The following is an 18534-nucleotide window of genomic DNA, read 5'->3' as shown; positions in this document are numbered from 1 at the left end:
TTGAAGAATCACTCTTGCCTAGTGCCTCATAGACACATTTAAAAGATCCATAATTTATTGCTTAGTGTTTAAAGTTGAATACAATACAAAATATACCACCAACATTTTTTTCTCTTATATTCATATTAAATATGTGTTTTAATATATATTTCATAGTCTTGAAAAACTCTTGAGTATTTTTAGATAAATAGCAGCTTCAGAAGTTTTGAAAACTTGTAACCCTTTCTTTAGAAAATATTAACTTTGAATATTGCACAACCATAACTATATTTGAATGATGTATATTTTCTTTAATTTCTGTTTCCTTAATAATTTCACAAAATCATGCAGTGTGATTTTATATATTCCATAGAAGTCTTTCCGATGTAATCTAGTGTCCTACTTCCAGTATTATTTGTAGTTTATAACTATTTTGTTAAATCTTTACTTCTTTTGATACTCACTATATTAAGTCCAGAATCATTTTTGTGCATTTTACTCTGACTATATATGAGCTTTTCTGTCCTTCTTGGTAAAAGTGCTAGTTTTTAAATTTGAATTTTGATACATAATTACTCATTTAAAGATAGAACAGCAATTCATTTTTATTATAATAAGAGGATAATGAAATGGAGTCATGATTACAGTGATCAAAAAGTACATTTGTCCCCTGTATATTTTGTTTCATTATGTGGTGATCAGCTTTTAACTCTGTGTTCCCTCTTAAAAAATTTACTTATTATTCTTAAAAGATTCTGGAACCTATCTTCTGATAGTTGTCACTTATGTTGAATTTATCTAGATTTATAAGTTTTCAAGTAGTCAATTTACTTTATAAAGACCAAGAGATAATTATTAATAAACCTAAAGTATTCTAAGGTATATCATTTTTTAATAAATTATGTTGTGTCAATTACCTTTACCTTTTGAAAGTGTGTAAAATATAAATAATTGTATTCTTTCCAGTTAGGGGATATCATTTATCTTATATTTTTGTAAATTGATTTTTAAATAGTAGTCCATTGTGGGCTTTTGTGCTGTTGCTATTAAACTGGATTTTTATATGCTGGAAGGTAGCGTCCAAATGAGCTCAGCTCATCATGGAAAAAATAAATTGCCTAGAAACAGATTGTTTACGTAATATTAGATGGTAATATAAACCAACAAAAGCAAGGAAATTAACTTCTAAGGCTGACACAGTGCCCTTTCCTTGCTCCTTTGTGCCTGTAGATATCATGAATGTGTTGTAATACCAAAGTACCATGGACTCAGTTCAGAACTGTCAAACATAATTCTAAATTTCTTTACTTTGTTGGTTTATGTCACAACTTAATATTATTTTGTCCCTTAATACTATATAATGTCCTTCACATGTGAGATGAAGCAATGCATGGGTGCATCTGAACAAAATGGAAAAGTTTGTTTGCTTTTCTCTCATTTACAGTTGATTGCCTCTGATTAACCATTATCATGCTGCTCTAATATAGTTCTTTAAATTGTGAAAAAAGGTAATAAAAAAATTATAAAGTATCAGGACATTTTTAAAAAATGTAGTTACTGATTTTAAAAGTGTTATTTATTCTTAATTTTTTTCCCATTGATTACTTTTTGTTTTATCATTTTCTTGTCATTTTGAAAGGCAGCTATCTCTCTGTTAGGGCAATGAGAAACTACTAGTGTTTTATTATAAATACTCAAGTATACAAGTATGATTTCACAGAGAGTTCTAATATGAGTTGAAGAAAAGAACTATATGTGGAATATCTACTTCTAGAGTAGAACGAAACCTCTCAAAGTAACCTCCAGGATTTATTTGGAAACTGATAGAAACTTGGCCACTCTTTTAAGAGCACCTATTTCTTGATGATTATGGTAAAATGTAAAAATGCATTCACTTAATTTTTATATTCAGTAGTTATGTAGTCGCTAATCAATTCTTAATGTGTTATCTTTGCTTTGGGGTCTCTTTTATACAATTATGGGGGGACTTTTAATACTAAATATTTCAGTGTTAGAAAATTTATTTCTTTTATGAATAAGAGTTCCATATCTACAGCGGTTTGGAAATTATTTTCCTTTCTGTTTTTCTCTATAAACAATATCTACCCTTTTTAGATATCCATTAAGACAATTTTCTAAAAGAGAATTACAGATTTTTAAGCTTTGAATATTTCTTAAGAAAAATCTTTCCTTGTACCAAAGATACTTGACTGTTTTTTTTTTAAAGATTCTTATTTATTTCTGATTTGTCTGTTAATCCTTACAGAAGGTCACATACTTTCTGTAAAATTATACAACAGAACAAACTCTCTAATGTGGTCAAACAAAAGATCTTGCTCTCAGAAACTAAAGTACTCTGAAATATGATGGTAGCGAAGTGGTTTAAAGTGAGGAAGGGTGATCATTCTTTATGAAATTTTATTTTTATTTTATGCAAGTAATGTTTAATTGGCTACATTTAAAAGTAGTGAAAAAATGATCTATTTGCTAGAGATTTGCAAAACAATACTTTAAGCTCTAACTTATTTTGAGGTGTTGAAAGGTGAAACATTTGACATTTTCTTTTCGGGCATTGCTTTAAAAAACAGAGGGCGGGAAAGAGGCGTTGCCACATCAGAGTTAAGGGTGTTTGTGGTTGTCCATGACAGCAGCTCTCGTTTTAAAACACCTGTGTTTACTTTAGAGCTTTTCAGAGTCTGCCTGAAAGTGGCCTAAGAATGGCACAGGCCTTCATGATGGCTAGGGTTTTTTATAATGCAGACACAGAACTAAACTTTATACTTCGATGTTCTGTTGCTGGCATTTACTTCTCTTATTTTATATATTTTATCCCTTCATATACTTACAGATGTCCATCAGATAATGCATGATTTATAATCTATATAATGTATAGATTATACTGTATCAAAGCCATTTGTTTTTATAGATACGTTTTGCTTTTTGTTCACTGATTGATAAAGGTTGGCAAAAAAGTCTTCAGTATATTATACAGTTGTATTTCCATTCACAATTTAAAGAAGTTCATGAAAATACTTTTTTGGAGAGAAATGAATGTGGCCTAATGTGTGTTACATTATTTTGTTTTTATCTTTAGTGGTTTGAATATAGTTTGATGTTTCAATTTGCCCATCATTTCCTAGCTGGTCACTGTTTCCAGTTTAGGAACATGTGCTTTTTAAATGATTTTGTACATTTCTTATAATTTTGTAGTATTTCAAATGACATCTACATATTGTATAACCTTTATTATTCTCCAATTGAGATATTCTTAACTATGAGAATTTAGTTTAACAGAGTTTAGTTTTTACTGAATTGTTTGTTTCAGTAATTTTTTGTTTTCAAACTTAATTATCAGATATCATATACTCTGTGATGCATTCCTATAATATTCAACTTCTTAATTGTAGTATCAAGACATTTCCATGATATTACAGTTAATATCAAGCCTCAGTAGTGTATAAAGGAAATAATTTTGTCTTTTGGTAGGAGATAGGTGTTCTTTGTTTCTCCATATAACTGGTTTTTAACATTTTATGTACTTAAACCCTTTTGAGAAGCCAATGCCAGTTTTGAATCTTTTCCCTTGAAAAATACTCATGCACAGAAATTTGCATATAGGTTCAAGTTTATTTCTCACCCAACCCCATCCATGTGCCCCTGGATAAGAACCTTATTCTAGGTCTTATTTTCTCTAGATAGTGGTATAGACAGTTGTTAACCCAGAATATCAGAGAATCACAGTCAGAAAAGTATTAAGTACTTAGTACAAATCACTATGTTAGAAATTGAAAAACATAAAGCAGACATTGATTTTACCAGCTTTAAATATAAATAGTATTTTAATGATATACTCCAAATCTTATGATGGCTACATGTTAATGTCCTAATCCCAGTACCTCAGGAAAATGATAAAATAAAAGTGGTAATTGCCTCATTTTTATAGATATAAGCAGTTGACAATATACCTATTACTTTAGTGAAAGATAAGTCAACTAATATCATCACATAAAAGCTGCAAAAAAAAAAAAAAATGATATTGTACTTCAAAAGGGTAGGCATCCCTCTAGGTGGCTAATGCTTAGCTGTAGACAGTATACTAAAGGAATACATGTAATAGTGTGTATCACCTGAAAGATAATGAAAACTTGAGGGAAATAACTAATAATTGAGTTGTTAAATATGAAAGAATCCAGAAAGAGGTAATTTAAAATGCTTGAAACAGAGGAAAAGCAGCAGCGTTATTTTAAGTGGCGTTAAGTTATGTGTTCAGTCGCTAACTTGTGTCTGACTCTGTGACCCAGCACAGGCAGGGTTGACTGCAGCATGCCAGGCTCCTCTGTCCTCCACTATCTCCCAGAGTTTGCTCTAATTCATGTTCATTGAGTTGGTGAGTTATATGACAAATAACTGAAATATTTTAATAATGATTTATAATAATACTGTATTGTGTATGGTTTTACCTAGATCAGGAAAACTGTTTTGGTCAGATAAAACTGCTGAGAGAAAGGATAATTTTATTTAAAATCTTTTATTTTTATTCTTTTCTGTGACTACTGATAAGGAAGTAAAAGGGAAAAAAGATTCTCTTAGTGCTGTAAGTACATTTGTTTCCAGAAACTCTCAAATTGCTTAACTTAACTCCTGAAACTTGATACAGGATTTCCATTGGGTGTGTCAGTTTGTCTTGGTGGCAGTTCTTGTTAGATAGTAGTTACCTGTCTCTGACGTAAGTTTCAGCGTAATTCATGTATAGCCACTCTTTGTATTATATAAGATTTACAATTCTTTAATAAAAACTTTATATGTGTATCTGTCTCAAGCACATTTCCAACGTCCCTAGTTGTTAAGACCACAATTCTCTCTCTCCCTCCCTCTCTCTCTCTATATATATATGTATATATATATATATATACACAGCATTTTTCCTGAATCTTAAGCTATCAGTCCTGTGTTTAGAATGTTTTTATTATAAAGCATTGGGTGTTTTAAAATTCATATTTCTCTATAACTAATATTTTCCAATATAATTTTAAAGGGGAAATGGGAAAACTTTAAGATCCAAAAGATTTCTAAAAATTAAATGAGACTTAATAGAGAAATTAAGACAATTGAAATGAAAGCCAGAGATATGGCTTACAACTATGCAAATATATAATATAATTTGGAGAATTACACATTATCTCATGTTCAATTTTGAAGTAAACGTGAAGAGAAAAAATACTGAATCAATGATCAGGAAAATCATTAAGTAACAACTATGAAACTATGTAACACCTGAAGAAACTTTGTTGGACTCACTTCTTAGAATTAAAAATAAAACCTGAAGACTTCCCTGGTGATCCAGTGGTTACGACTCTCACTCCCAATGCAGGAGGCACAAGTTTGATTCCTGGTTAGGGAAGTTCTGCAAGCTGTGGGGTATGGCCAAAAACTTAGTAATATCAGTAAAAATAAAACTTGATTTAATCAGCAATATTGGAGAGTTGTGTTTTTATTTAAAAGCTGAGTCACTAAGCATCTTAAATCGTTTTGTTCCACCAGTGTTAACTATCTTTCAAAAATGTATTAGTATATTTGCTTACTGTAGTAAGGGGCTTCCCTAGTAGCTTAGCTGGTAAAGAATCTGCAATGCAGGAGACCTGGGTTGGATCCCTGTGTTGGAAAGATCCCCTGGAGGAGGGTATGGCAACCTACTCCAGGATTCTTGCCTGGAGAATCCCCATGAACAGAGGAGCCTGGTGGGCTACAGTCCATGAGGTCGCAAAGAGTTGGACATGACTGAAGGACTAAGAACAGCACAGCACATGTGTGTTTACATTAATATATTTATGCATATACACACATACCTATTGAGGCTGATCACATGATTTACGTGGGCTATATCTGTGTTTTTTTAATTGGAGCATTGACAGCTTAGAAATCTAGGTCATTATTCTTTTTTTCATTTATTTTTATAGTATATTTTCTCTGTTCTGTCTTTTGACCCTTGATTTTTTATTCTTGAGAGTTATTTATTCACAAAAATACTGTGTGTTATAAAATAAAAGGCTTTAACTCTGCTTCTGAGTGTGATCGAGTGGTTTGCAGCATCCCAGCACTCCTTTCAAGAACAACTGAAAAAAAATAATAATTTCAAGGGAAAAAAGAACTGCCAGGAAAATGAGAACTAAAGTGGTCAAGATAGTGGTAGCAAAAAATCTAAAAGAAAACTGATTTCTTCAGTCACTTTTAACCTGTATGCATTTGTTCATTATTTTCAGGTAGAAATATGAAAATTCCAGCTTTGTACTCATGGAGTGTGATTGGTAGGACTCAGAAAAACAAGCAGATTTTCGGTGGTGATGTTGAGGGAAGGAGGGACTCAAGCATACATTTAGTAGTGTCTTCAGGACATCTTTTGACTATGCCAAAGCCTTTGACTGTGTGGATCACAATAAACTGTGGAAAATTCTGAAAGAAATGGAAATACCAGACCACCTTACCTGCCTCTTGAGAAACCTATATGTAGGTCAGGAAGCAACAGTTAGAACTGGACATGGAACAACAGACTGGTTCCAAATAGGAAAAGGAGTACGTCAAGGCTGTATATTGTCACCCTGCTTATTTAACTTCTATGCAGAGTACATCATGAGAAAGCCTGGGCTGGAAGAAGCACAATCTGGAATCAAGATTGCTGGGAGAAATATCAATAACCTCAGATATGCAGATGACACCACCCTTATGGCAGAAAGTGAAGAGGAACTCAAAAGCCTCTTGATGAAAGTGAAAGTGGAGAGTGAAAAAGTTGGCTTAAAGCTCCACATTCAGAAAACTAAGATCATGGCATCTGGTTCCATCACTTCATGGGAAATAGATGGGGAAACAGTGTCAGACTTTAAATTTTGGGGCTCCAAAATCACTGCAGATGGTGACCGCAGCCATGAAATTAAAAGACGCTTACTCCTTGGAAGGAAAGTTATGACCAACTTAGATAGCATATTCAAAAGCAGAGACATTACTTTGCCAACAAAGGTCCGTCTAGTCAAGGCTATGGTTTTTCCAGTGGTCATGTATGGATGTGAGAGTTGGACTGTGAAGAAGACTGACCACTGAAGAATTGATGCTTTTGAACTGTGGTGTTGGAGAAGACTCTTGAGAGTCCCTTGGACTACAGGGAGATCCAACTAGTCCATCCTAAAGGAGACCAGTCCTGGGTGTTCATTGCAGGGACTGATGCTGAGGCTGAAACTCCAATACTTTGGCCAACTGTTGTGAAGAGCTGACTCGTTGGAAAAGACCTTGATGCTGGGTCTTTTCCAGGGGAGGATTGGGGGCAGGAGGAGAAGGGGATGACAAAGGATGAGATGGCTGGATGGCATCACCGACTCGATGCACATGAGTTTGGGTGAACTCCGGGAGTTGGTGATGGACAGGGAGGCCTGGCATGCTGCAATTCATGGGGTCGCAAAGAGTTGGACACAACTGAGCAACTGAACTGAACTCAAGACATCTGATACTGTACAGATTAAGAGATTAAAAACATAAATAAAAAGTCTCTGAAAATAAAAATGGGCTTCACAGTTGTTTTATAAGAACCAGAGGCTACAAACTGGCATTTACATAGAACAGTTCTTGTTTGAATTAATGTGATCACCTCCTACTCCATCTGCCTGGCATAAATAAGGCTGAATCTCCAGAAAAATGTCTGGAATCTCTACCATTATTTTATAGATAATGGCAGGCACTTCTGTGATAATTACTAGGCACACAAAAAGATGAGACTACATGACCAAAATCCAAAGAAATGCATATTAGATCAGATCAGTCGCTCAGTCATGTCCAACTCTGCAACCCCATGAATCGCAGCACACCAGGCCTCCCTGTCCATCACCAACTCCCAGAGTTCACCTAGACTCACATCCATCGAGTCAGTGATGCCATCCAGCCATCTCATCCTCTGTCGTCCCCTTCTTCTCCTGCCCCCAATCCCTCCCTGCATTAGAGTCTTTTCCAATAAGTCAACTCTTGACACGAGATGGCCAAAGTACTGGAGTTTCAGCTTTAGCATCATTCCTTCCAATATAAACCAACTCAAAATTGATCTGATCACTTTGATTAGATCAAAGATATTTCCATTCAGATATATAGCTGATCCAGATATTGGAGTTAGATGTACAAGGGCTTTATAATAATAGCAATGCAATCACCATAAAATTACAAGTAACATCTTTCACAGAATTAGAGCAAAACATTTTACAATTTGTATGGAAACACAAGACCCCAAACAGCTAAAACAATCTTGAAAAAGAAAAATGGAGCTGGAAGACTCAGGCTCGCTGATTTCAGACTATACTACAAATCTACAGTAATCAAAACAGTATGGTGCCAGTACCAACAAAAAAAAAAATATGGGTCAATGGAACAGGATAGAAAACTCGCGAGATAAACCTACACACCTGTGGTCCCCTAATCTATGACAAAGGAGTCAAGAATATACAATGGAGAAAAGACAATCTCTTCAATAAGTGATGCTAGAAAAACTGAACAGCTCCATGTAAAAGAATGAAATTAGAAGAAATAAACTCCAAATAGATTAAAGACTTAAATGTAATACTGGATACTATTAAAGGAAAACAGGCAGAATACTCTTTGATATAAATCAAAGCAAGATCTTTTTCAGCCCATCTCCTAGAGTAATGAAAATAAAAACAAAAATAAACAAATGGGACCTAATTTAACTTAAAAGCTTTTGCACAGCAAAAGAAAACATAAACAAAAAGGCAAACCTCAGAATGGGAGAAAATATTTGCAAACAAAGCAACTGACGAGGGATTAATCTCCAAGATATATATACACAGCCCATGCAGCTCAATATCAAAAAAACAAAAACAAACAACCCAATCAAAAAATGAGCAGAAGATCCAAATAGAGATCCAGATGTAGAAAACAAACTTAGGATTACCATGGGTTAAGGGGGAAGGAGAGAGATAAGTTGGAAAAATTATAATAGCCGTGATTAAAGTATTCAAAAAAAGAAAATGAAGGAGAATGCAGATAAACAGATTATTCTGCATTATATTAGAAATAAATGATACCTAACACTGCAGAGGAACCAGAGATCAAATTGCCAACATCCACTGGATCATCGAAAAAGCAGGAGAGTTACAGAAAAAGATCTATTTCTGCTTTATTGACTATGCCAAATCCTTTGACTGTGTGGATCACAATAAACTGTGGAAAATTCTTCAAGAGATGGGAATACCAGACCACCTGACCTGCCTCTTGAGAAATCTGTATGCAGGTCAGGAAGCAACAGTTAGAACTGGACATGGAACAACAGACTGGTTCCAAATAGGAAAAGGAGTACGTCAAGGCTGTATATTGTCACCCTGCTTATTTAACTTCTATGCAGAGAACATCATGAGAAAGCCTGGGCTGGAAGAAGCACAAGCTGGAATCAAGATTGCCGAGAGGAATATCAATAACCTCAGATATGCAGACGACACCACCCTTATGGCAGAAAGTGAAGAGGAACTCAAAAGCCTCTTGATGAAAGTGAAAGTGGAGAGTGAAAAAGTTGGCTTAAAGCTCCACATTCAGAAAACGAAGATCATGGCATCCAGTCCCATCACTTCATGGGAAATAGATGGGGAAACAGTGGAAACAGTGTCAGACTTTATTTTTCTGGGCTCTAAAATCACTGCAGATGGTGACTTCAGCCATGAAATTAAAAGACGCTTACTCCTTGGAAGGAAAGTTATGACCAACTTAGATAGTATATTCAAAAGCAGAGACATTACTTTGCCAACAAAGGTCCATCTAGTCAAGGCTATGGTTTTCCCTGTGGTCATGTATGGATGTGAGAGTTGGAGTGTGAAGAAAGCTGAGCGCCGAAGAATTGATGCTTTTGAACTGTGGTGTTGGAGAAGACTCTTTAGAGTCCTTTGGACTGCAAGGAGATCCAACCAGTCTATTCTGAAGGAGATCAGCCCTGGGTGTTCTTTGGAAGGAATGATGCTAAAGCTGAAACTCCAGTACTTTGGCCACTTCATGGAAAGAGTTGACTCTTTGGAAAAGACTCTGATGCTGGGAGGGATTGGGGGCAGGAGGAGAAGGGGACGACAGAGGATGACATGGCTGGATGGCATCACTAACTCGATGGACATGAGTCTGAGTCAACTCCGGGAGTTGGTGATGGACTGGGAGGCCTGGTGTGCTGAGATTCATGGGGTCACAAAGAGTCGGACACGACTGAGCAACTGAACTGAACTGAACACTGATAAAACATGGTGTACTGGAGAAAGGAATGGCAAACCACTTCACTATTCTTGCCTTGAAAACCCCATGAACAGTATGAAAAGGCAAAAAGATAGGACACTGAAAGATGAACTCCCCAGATCAGTAGGTGCCCAGTATGCTACTGGAGATCAGTGGAGAAATAACTCCAGAAAGAATGAAGAGATGGACCCTAAGCAAAAACAGCACCCAGTTGTGGATGTGACTGGTGATGGAAGTAAAGTCCAATGCTGTAAAGAGCAATATTACATAGGAACCTGGAATGTTAGGTCCATGAATCAAGGTAAATTGGAATTGGTCAAATAGGAGATGGCAAGAGTAAACATCAACATTTTAGGAATCAGCAAACTAAAATGGACTGGAATGGGTGAATTTGACTCAGATGACCATTATATCTAGTATTGTGGGCAAGAATCCTTTAGAAGAAATGGAGTAGCCATCATAGTCAGCAAAAGACTCTGAAATGCAGTACTAGGATGCAGTCTCAAAACCGACAGAATGATCTCTGTTGCTTCCAAGGCAAAACATTCAGTAGCACAATAATCACTTTTTTGGGTTTTAGTTCTAGAAGATCTTGTAGGTCTTCATAGAACCATTCAACTTCAGCTTCTTCAGCATTACTGGTTGGGGCACAGGCTTGAAGAAGCTGAAGCTGAATGGTTCTATGAAGACCTACAAGGCCTTGTAGAACTAACACCCAAGAAAGATGTCCTTTGCATTACAGGGGACTGGAATACAAAAGTAGGAAGTCAAGAGATACCTGGAATAACAGGCAAATTTGGCCTTGAGTACAGAATGAAGTAGGGCAAAGACTAGTAGTGTTTTGCCAAGAGAACATACTGGTCATAGCAAACACCCTCTTCCATCAACACAAGAGAAGACTCTACACGTGGACATTACCAGATAGTCAATACCGAAGTCAGATTGATTATATTCTTTGCAGTGTAAGATGGAGGAGCTCTATACAGTCAGCAAAAAGAAGACCAGGAGGTGACTGTGGCTCAGACTCCTTATCGCCAAATTCAGACTTAAATTGAAGGAAGTAGGGAAAACCACTAGACCATTCAGGTATGACCTAAATCAAATCCCTTATGATTATACAGTGGAAGTGCCAAATAGATTTAAGGGATTAGACCTGATAGAGTGCCTGAAGAACTATGGATGAGGTTCATGACATTATACAGGAGGCAGTGATCAAGACCATCCCCAAGAAAAAGAAATGCCAGAAAGGCAAAATGGTTCTCTCAGGAGGCCTTACAAATAGCTGTGGAAAAGAAGAGAAGTGAAAGTAAAAGGAGAAAAGGAAAGATATACCCATTTGAATGCAGAGTTCCAAGGAATAGCAAGGAGAGAAAAGAAAGCCTTCCTCAGTGATCAATGCAAAGAAATAGAGGAAAACAGTAAAATGAGAAAGACTAGAGATCTCTTCAAGAAAATTGGAGATACCATGGGAACATTTCATGCAAAGATGGGCACAATAAAGGACAGAAATGGTATGGATCTAACTGAAGCAGAAGATATTAAGAAGAGGTGGCAAGAATACACAGAAAAATTATACAAAAAAGATCTCCATGACTCAGATAATCACGATGGTGTGATCACTCACCTAGAGCCAGACATCCTGGAATGCGAAGTCAAGTGGACCTTAGGAAGCATCAGTACAAACAAAGCTAGTGGAGGTGATGGAATTCCAGTTGAGCTATTTCAAATCCTAAAAGATGATGCTGTGAAAGTGCTGCACTCAATATGCCAGCAAATCTGGAAAACTTAGCAGTGGCCACAGGACTGGAAAAGGTCAGTTTTCATTCCAATCCCAAAGAAAGGCAATGCCAAAGAATGCTCAAACTCCCACACAATTTCACTCATCTCACATGCTAGCAAAGTGATGCTCAAAATTCTCCAAGCCAGGCTTCAGCAATATGTGAACCGTGAACTTCCAGATGTTCAAGCTGGATTTAGAAAAGGCAGAGGAACCAGAGAATAAATTGCTAACATCCGCTGGATCATTGAAAAAGCAAGAGAGTTCGAGAAAAACATCTATTTCTGCTTTATGGACTACGCCAAAACCTTTGACTGTGTGGATCACAACAAACTGTGGAAAATTCTGAAAGAGATGGGAATACCAGACCACCTGGACTGCCTCCTGAGAAATCTGTATGCAGGTCAGGAAGCAACAGTTAGAACTGGACATGGAACAACAGACGGTTTCCAAATTGGGAAAGGAGTACATCAAGGCTGTATATTGTCACCCTGCTTATTTAACTTCTATGCAGAGTACATCATGAGAAAGGCTGGGCTGGAAGAAGCACAAGCTGGAATCAAGATTGCCCAGAGAAATATCAATAACCTCAGATATGCAGATGGCTCCACCCTTAATGCAGAAAGCGAAGAACTAAAGATCTTCTTGATGAAAATGAAAGAGGAGAATGAAAAGTTGGCTTAAAACTCAACATTCAGAAAATGAAGATCATGCCATCCGGTCCCATCACTTCATGGCAAATAGATGGGCAAACAGTGGAAACAATGAGAGACTTTATTTTTCTGTGCTCCATAGTCACTGCAGATGGTGACTGCAGCCATGAAATTTAAAGATGCTTAGTCCTTGAAAGAAAAGTTATTACCAACCTAGACAGAATATTAAAAAGTAGAGACATGACTTTGCCAACAAAGGTCCATCTAGTCAAAGCTGTCGTTTTTCCAGTAGTCATGTACGGATGTGAGAGTTGGACTATAAAGAAAGCTGAGCGCCAACGAATTGATGCTTTTGAACTGTGGTGTTGGAGAAGACTCTTGAGAGTCCCTTGGATGGCAAAGAGATCCAACTTTCCATCCTAAAGGACATCAGTCCTGAATATTCATTGGAAGGACTGTTGCTGAAGCTGAAACTCCAATACTTTGGCCACCTGATGTGAAGAACTGACTCATTTGAAAAGAGCCTGATGCTGGGAAGGATTGAAGGCAGGAAGAGAAGGGAACAACAGAGGATAAGATAGTTGGATGGCATCACCAACTCAATAGACATGAGTTTGAGTAAACTCTGGGAGTTGGCGATGGACAGGGAGGCCTGGCGTGCTGCAGTCCATGGGGTAGCAAAGAGTTGGACACGACTGAGTGACTGAACTGAACTGAACTGAACACTGATAAATATAAAGAAGATATAGCAATTCTAAATCTATATGCTGTAGTACTAGTTTAAGAATATATATGGCGAAAATAGATGAAACAGAAAGAACTAGGTAAACTTAAATCACGTGGTAGATTTTAGCACATCTTTCTCAGTAATTAATAGAACAAACGAATCAGAAATGATATAGAAGATGAACCATATAGTTAACAATATAATATACACACAGTGGGAGGTCAGAAGGGGATGATAGAGACCACTGCAACTCAGTCCATAGAAGGGAAAGTGATATACTTAAAATATTTATTAGAATAGCTAAAAGGCCAGAAGCAAATATTCTTAGGATTTTACCTTAGGAAGAAAAAGTAATTACCCAGTTGAGTCTATTGCTGTGACGGTGGCTTTATCTTCAGCCTTACTTTTCAGTGCCTCCTAGCAGTTCTTTCAGCATGATCTCTTACAGCAACCATTTTTAACTTCTACTGTTCTTTTGGAGATCTTACTCTGATGCTCTTCCCCTGTCTCTCTGAGAAGATAAGCTTGCAGAGATAAGCTTCACAGAGAAAATGGATCTAGTAAGTATGATCTGTCTACTTCATCCTTATTTGCTTTCTCAGAGGAAGTGACCTCCCTCCTTCTGTATTAAGAACTATTCCATTTGCTATGCTAGCAAGCCTTTATTTCCTGTATTGTCTTGTTATAACAGCTGTTTCTAAATGATAGTCTTTGGATCAGCTGTGTACGAAAATTACCTCTAGAGTTTTTTTAAAAGTACAGGTTCTAAACCCCTTCGTCAGAGGATCTGATTCAGTGGGTCTATGATGGGACCTGAAAATTTGTGTTTTTAAAAACTTCTCCAGGTGATTCTCATATGTAATCAGTTGTGGGAACCATTTGATGGATGGAATTTTGATCTATTAGGTATTTTTTAGTGTTTTTGTGGGACAAATATTTTTATTTTTTTTGAATTCAATTATTAGTGAATTAATTATTGAGTTAATTGTTTCATCAATGGATTTTATTTTTGGCATCATCCTAAGAACTCTATATCCCTAGGTCATGAAGATATTCTGCATTCTTCTAAAAGTTATGTAGTTTTACATTTAGACATTCATTTTATTTGTGTAACAAGGATACTCAGGTGGAAGTCTTTTTTTTTTTTGCATATGGATGTTCAGTTGTTCCAAAACCACTTGTTAAAGGACTCTACTATCTCTGTTGAACTGCTTTGCACCTTTATCAAGAAAAAAATTAACCACATTAGTGTGACTCCACTTATGGGCTAAACCAGTCTGTTCTGTTGATCTATCTATTCCTTCACCAATACCAGTCTGTCTTGATTTCTGTGGCTTTATAGGAAGTCTTATAGTTAAATAGTTTGATTACTCCAACTTTATTTTCATTATTATTTTATTCTACTTTCATTCCCTTGTATAAATGTTTAAATCAGCTTATCTACTTCTACAAGAGATCCTGCTGAGATTTTGATAGGAATCGACTTATAGATCAATTAAAAGATAATTGACTTCTTTACAATGGTGAATCTTACAATCCATGAATAGGATATGTGTCTTCATTTATTTATGTTTCTTTCATTCCTTTAATAGCAGTTCGAGTTTTAAGCATACAGATCCTGTACAAGCTTTATTAGATTTACACTTAAGTATTAATGATCAATATTGTAAGTAATATTGTTTTTAATTTTGTTTTTCCAGTTGTTTGTTACCAGTGTACAGAAATACAGTTTATTTCTATTTGTTCGTCTTGTTTCCTGCAGCCTTCATGAATTCACTTATTGGTTCAAGTGTTGTTATTGTTGTTTTAAAGTTCCTTGGGATTTTCAACATAGACAATCATTTGTCTCTAAATAGGGACATTACTAGGTCTTCCTTTCACCCATGTATGCTTTTTCTTTCCTCTTTCTTCTTTATTGCGCTGACTGGAACTCTGAGCACTGTGCTGAATAAGAGAAGTGAGGAAGGGCATCATTGCCTTATTCCCAATCTTGGGGAAAAGCATTCGGTCTTTCATCTTTAAGTATGTTGTTAGCTATGATTTTTTGTAGATACTCTTTATCACAACAAAGACCTTCCATGGAGTTTTTATTATGAATGGATGTTGAATTTTCTCAAAGGCTTTTTCAGCATCAGTTGGACACAGAGGTAGTTGGAACTTAAGGATTCAAAATTGGATCCAAATAATTTTCAGTTACTACAGAAGTTAACTTATCTGTCTAATGTGGGTAGAATTTTGTCTTCCTAATAAGATCTTTAAGTTCTAATCCCTAGTACCTATAAATGTGACCTTATTTGGAAATCTTCACAAATGTAATCAAGTTAAAATGAGATTATACTGCGTAAAGGTGGACCCTAATCTAATGACTGGTGTCCTTATAAAAGGAAAATTTGGACACAAACGCAGGAGACACTTCAAAGAGGACCATGTAATGACAGAGACAGAGATTGGAGTGATGTGTACACAAGCTAAGGGATGGTAAGGATTGCTAGCAACCACCAGAAGCCTGGAGAAAGGCATGAAATAGAGTTTCTGGAAAGAAACAACCCTATCCACACCTTGATTTTGAACTGCTGGCCTCAGGACTGTGAGAGAATAAATTCCTGTGGTTTTAACTCACCCAATCTCTGGTAATTCATTCTAGTAGTCCTAGGAAACTACTATCAGAAAATTCATTCAGGTTTTTCCATAGCATCTTACAGAAAAACCCAAATGAATTTTTTGGCCAGCTCAGTAATATACTGCCACTTTCTGGTGACTTTTTTTGAGTTCCAAAACGGTTTTATTCCAAAAAATAAGTCTTTGTTTGTTTTGGGGTTGTATACATATTTTTCACAACCTACACATAACATCAAACAACTCAGGTAGGCTATTCGTCCTTCTTAGGTTTCTTAATAGTTTTCTCAGTGATCTTCAAACAGTTTTAGAGAAAAGCATATAATATGCTCATTATGTTTCCAAATCACAGAAGGATATTCTTTTTGTTCTGCACTTTGAAAATATGATTTTATTGTAGGCCAGCCTTTTAATGTCTTTTCTATGACGAGCAACAATGATAGCCATCATAGGCACATATCTGAGGAGGCTGTCTACCTCCATTTTTTAAAGTAAAAATATCTCATTAAATAATTTTGCATGTTTTGAGAGGGTCAAAAGTAGAACAAAAACTTTCATTATTAAAGCCTCAGTATCACAGGTAAACAGATAATACCACTTTCTTAGAAGTATTACATATAAGCTGTGCAAGACATTTCATTTTCTTTGGTAAGAAATTTATAGAAAAGAAACCGCCTAAGTTTTATTTGCACTGTTGGCCTAATATCCAGATAAATGAGAAAAGTCTAATGTATATTTGGACACAATATCAACATTTTTTGTTTTATGTTTTTTACAGTTTAAAACCCTTATAGAAATCAAGAAAACAATTTGAAACCTCATTTTTCAAATGAAAATACCTAATAGGTAGAGGGTAATGATTTTTGTTGCTCTGATTCGGCACATTGCTTGATATGTTTTAAAAAATGTTATTATTCTTAAGTGCTGACAGAGTCAGCTGTATACTATAAGGGGCCAGCACAACTCTTTATCAAAATCCCTTTTTGTTTATCCATAGTTGTAACCTCTGAGCCAAAATAGATAATTTTACTCAGTTTCATAGAACAGTCAAGGAAACAAAACTAATTTTTGTCTGTTCTGTGTAGTTTGCCCAGGCTAATGCAGCCTGGTGTAATTTATTATCATTGGTGTGATGTGAAGAAACAAAAACACCCTTTTTGATTGGTTCAGAAACACATGCCTATTTCACCCCAGACTTGGGAGATTCACTTTCCATATGTACTTTCACGTCTCCCTCTCCAGCATGCCCAACCACACATTCTCCATGTATTTTGCTGTATATTGTTTTGATTATTTATCTGCATAATCCACCTGTATATGTGTCCTGTCATTTAGCCTTCATTTTTTTTGATACCTGGGTCATGCCGACATTGGTCTTGTCAGTATTCCCATTTTCATTATCTGAAACTCTTAGAAACCGTGTTCATAATATCCACAGTTGTAAACATTAAACTAGCCCTGTCTTGATACAAAGCACAACAGTTAGTGTACAGAGAAAGTCAGAGGTGAACTGTTAACTCTTAACACTGACAGTGTATATTTGTTGAACTTAAGTTGCATCACTCGGAGGGATGCAGTGATGAACGATCCATGATTGTGAACCACTTGTAAGTTAGTGGCCAGAGGAAAAAAGAGCAATTGCAGCAGGCAGATAATTTTGCTGTATCCATCAGATACTAAAACTAGTATTGCTTTTAGCCCTATTTTATGGACTACCATAAGAGTTTGTACTCCCCCTGCCAAACTTCTATACCCATTGCCAAAGACCAGAACATTTTACATTACATGGAGGGGTTTCCCAAAATGGTTGGTCACTCTGTGGACAACTCTGATGTCAGACAGTGAGCTCTTGAAAGTGACACAAAGGAGATTGTACTTGGTCTGTTAAAAATTTGGCAAACTCTGAAGTCCATTTTCTGGAGGAGTGATAAAATGTATGACTTGATAATATCAGAGTTGGAGGAAAGTAATCTCACTGGTTTTAATTGAATTAACTAGGGCAGGTATTGGAGAAGGCAATGTCAACCCGCTCCAGTACTCTTGCCTGGAGAATCCCATGGACGGAGGAGCCTGGTAGGCCACAGTCCGTGGGGTCGCTAAGAGTCGGACACAACTGAGCGACTTCACTTTCACTTTTCACTTTCATGCATTAGAGAAGGAAATGGCAACCCACTCCAGTGTTCTTGCCTGGAGAATCCCAGGGAAGGTGGAGCCTGTTGGGCTGCCGTCTATGGGGTCGCACAGAGTCGGACATGACTGAAGCAACTTAGCAGCAGCAGCAGCAGGGCAGGTATAGGAAGGTAGGAAAGACTAACTTGGAGGCTATTGAAGTATTTCATGAATGATGTTGTTGTTCAGTTGCCATATCATGTTCGACTTTGTGACCCCATGGACTGCGGCGTGCCAGGCCTCTCTGTCCCTCACCATCTCCTGAAGTTTGCCCAAGTTCATGTCCACTGAACTGGTGATACCATCCAACCATCTCATCCTCTGTCATCCCCTTCTCCTGCCTTCAGTCTCCCAGT

General features: G+C 36.5%; 1 protein-coding gene across 7 annotated transcripts in view; it reads left to right on the top strand.

The window, feature by feature from the left end:
* MIPOL1 (mirror-image polydactyly 1) overlaps positions 1-18534 on the top strand; it is a 332144-nt gene that overhangs the window by 173214 nt on the left and 140396 nt on the right. The gene's annotated exons all lie outside the window — the stretch shown is intronic.

Source organism: Bubalus bubalis, chromosome 20, assembly GCF_019923935.1.
Source record: "Bubalus bubalis isolate 160015118507 breed Murrah chromosome 20, NDDB_SH_1, whole genome shotgun sequence".
NCBI lineage: Eukaryota > Metazoa > Chordata > Mammalia > Artiodactyla > Bovidae > Bubalus > Bubalus bubalis.
Note: the sequence above shows the minus strand (reverse complement) of the source record. Positions and strands in the feature narration are given on the sequence as shown.